Source organism: Theropithecus gelada, chromosome 13 (assembly GCF_003255815.1).
Source record: "Theropithecus gelada isolate Dixy chromosome 13, Tgel_1.0, whole genome shotgun sequence".
Taxonomy (NCBI): domain Eukaryota; kingdom Metazoa; phylum Chordata; class Mammalia; order Primates; family Cercopithecidae; genus Theropithecus; species Theropithecus gelada.
The window spans coordinates 4,459,727-4,463,109 of record NC_037681.1 but is presented as its reverse complement, the minus strand read 5'-3'; positions in this window follow the sequence as shown (position 1 = coordinate 4,463,109).

The following is a 3,383-nucleotide window of genomic DNA, read 5'->3' as shown; positions in this document are numbered from 1 at the left end:
CAGCACAGTGTGGGCAGTGCCTTAACAGAAGGAGGGCCGAGCATGCAGGGCACAACAAGCTGAGGAGGTGGGCAGGACCCCTTCCTTTGAGTCTGTGGCCTTACTCTGCTGGTTCACTGTGGCCCCCTGCAGTAGAGGCCAGCCTGCCTATGTGACATCAAAACCGGAGACCACATACAGCACTGATTTTAATGTGGATATCATGGATTATTGAGCCCCTCTGGAGATGAGTGGGGTGGAGAGCTCATTCTAGTTTTGAACTCTCTACTTCTCAAAGTGCTTCCATGTATGTATCTCTCCATGTCACTGGCATGTCATTGCAGGCTGGCCTGACTTTCTTCTCTCTAATTTTAGAAGAAACAAGGACTTGTGTAATATTTGAGACATAAAGTCTGGGATGAGTATTGGGTGGGAGAATCTAATATCAGGTTCTCCAACAAACTTGGATCCAGCTGACCCTCCCAAGGGGTCAGAGGCAACTTTGTAGCATATGGAAAATGGCAGTAAGGTCCTTGTGTGGACTATGCCTAGAATCTAAATTAAGACAAGGCCTCAGAGGGGCTAATGACATCTGTCTCCAAAGTTTCACAGCTTGCATGTGGCTAAATCTTGACTCCACCCTCTCAGGTTTTAACCATAATCCCAAAAAGGTTGAAACAAGAAAAGTTATCTTTGGGCAATTACCTGTTTCTATTCCTTGCTTTCTGACATTCTAGGCTCACCCTCTGGTCTGTAATCTCACTGAACTGACAGATCCCACACGGCCTAAATGATTCTCACACTGGGTTGACTAGGCTTTCCCATTGCCTGTCCTACTCTCTAAGCCACCTCCTGGGTAGGGTGCCCAGGGTCATTCTGATGCTGCCTGACTTTCTTTCCAGCTACTTTTGAAACTTGGTATCCATGGCAAAGGGCATGTTCCAGGTACTTTTATTTCCAAATTCCCCAGTGGCATCAAGGAAATCAACGCCTCTGGATAGCTCTACTAACGCTTAGTTCTCATTGTCCGATCTAGCTCCTGGGTCATGGGAGGCATCCAGGAAATGTTTGAGTGTAAGAGTGAGTTGCTTTACCCCCAGAATATACTTCCAAGGGCTCTGAAGCAGGCTGTGGAGTCCTGCTGGCTGACCACAGTTCATAGGTGGTTCCCAAACCTGTGGTCTACATCCATCCTTTGTCAGTGTCTCTGCCTTTGTCCCAAAAATGTCATTTGGGCCTAGCCCCTGGGATAGTAATCAGTCTTTACATAGATGTACATTGTGCTTTGCATTCACAGTAATTCTGAGTGGACCTTAAAATAAGTTCCATGTCAGGTCTCACAGCCCATGGGTTAGAGATGGGGTTACCTTTCAGCCTTGTAAGGTGCTCCGTCTTTGAGTGTGGACGTGGACTCACAACGAGTCCACTCGTGCTGTTCCTCTGCTCTTGCTAAGGCTGCTGCTGCAGCTCTGCACAGGCTGGCCAGCTATGGTGCCTGAAGCACCTGTGTCTTCACAGCACCAACTTGCATGGTGACCAGGGTGTTGTTGGAAAGGGATGCTCAGATGGGAGGCCAATGGGAGCTGCTTCAGGAGGCAAATGCAAGTCACAGAGATCGAGTCACAGAGAGCATAGTAAACTCAAAGTCCCTTCTTTTGCTTAATAACTGAGATGCTGTCCCTGGGTTAACCTCCCCAAGCCTTGCTTTGTCTTCCCTTGGAGTGATTTCTCTCTTAGAAGTCTCCTTACATCCTCTGGGGAAGGTTTCTAGTCAGTCCACAGATAGCTGGACCAGGCATGTACAGAAATAATCTGATTCTCACATTTGAGTAAGCCAGCGTTCCCAGCTGTATCCCCATTTTGTGTCTATATAAGTTACCAAAGCCCACAAGGATATTAGGTAGCTCCTTAGTTTGCTTTATGATTATGCCTTGTGTGTGCGTGTGTGTGTGTGCGCGCGCCTATGAGGATTCCTTCTCTTCCGCTCTTGCCATGCTCTTCCCCACTGATGGACTGGAGTCCCCTGTCCTTTTGATTTTGGGCTTACTCATGTGACTTTTTTGCCAAGGGAATGTGGGCAGAAGTGACTGGGAGCCAGTCCCAAGCTAAGGCCTTGGGAAGCATGGCGAGCCTATGCCAGCCTCCTCAGAACTCCTTCCCTTGGCCATGAAGAGAGAAACACCTGGATTGTACCTTCAGCCCATGTCCTAGAATACAAACATGGAGAATAATGAACTTGACTCAAAGGCTGAAGGGCAGCTGAGCCCACATGAGGTCAACTGAACTGCAGCTACCTACAGACCTGAGAGTGAAATAAACGTGTATAAGTCTCTAACGTTTGGGGTTTGTTTATGTAGCATTTTTGTAGCAGAAACTTAAATAATACTGGGGGCTAAATATAGCGGACCAGTGACAGCACAGAATGGTAAAATGGAGTGATGGCTACTTACATCACAACTCTTCATCTCTGTTGATGGACCCTAAAATCAAAGTGCCAGTTACTGAGAGTTGGGAGTCGTTGAGTTGCATCATGGTTGTTTAGAATCATTGACGCTTTGAGCTCTAAGTGATTACAGAGATGTTTCCCTCAGCTATAGGTAAATTAACAAAGGCACAGAGAAGTAAAGTGACTTCTAGTGGGCTTCATTGACACTTAGCAGCAGAATCCGAGCTACACAATGAGTCTCTCATCCCCAGCCTTTCTATTCTTGTTTCCTAGGTTGGGATTTGGGGAAATAGTGCAGACATATTAGCAGCAGTGACATGGAACAACGTGAGCCTCAGCCTCCATCCTTGAGGCTGCCTTCATTTTCCAGGGAAATGTCTCCGTGTGCAGCCTTGCCCTCTGCACACAATGTATATGGCCACCTGAATACGTGTCCCTTCATAGCAACTAATGGATTAAAATGGGTGCTAGAGCGGTGCTTCTAAAAGCTCCATGTATAAATCACATAGGGGTCTTATTAAAAATGCTTGCAGATTCTGATTCCATAGGGCTGGGGTGGAGCTTGACGTTCTGCCCTTCTAACACATGGACCACACTTTGAGTAGCAATGTATTAGATCATTCCAGTGGAAACATGTATGAGTGACGGAATGGACAGATATAATTAATCCAGGTCAGGTAAGTGAGGTACTGATATGTATTAAGTTGAAGTGAATTTCACATCAGAAATAATGGTTACACAGTGACTTTTACTGCCCCCAAATTCTTTCCTTCTGAGTGGTTTCAAAGTGAACCGAGCCAGCCAGGTTAACTCCCTGGTTTGTTGTGTGATGAGAAGATTTGATCTAGCTTTCTGCTTCTTCTAATTCTTTAAACATGCAATGGCCTTCTAGAAACTTGTCTCTCAGGCTCCCCATGAGCCCTCTGTCTTAATATCCTTCCCCCAGGACATTTCCTGG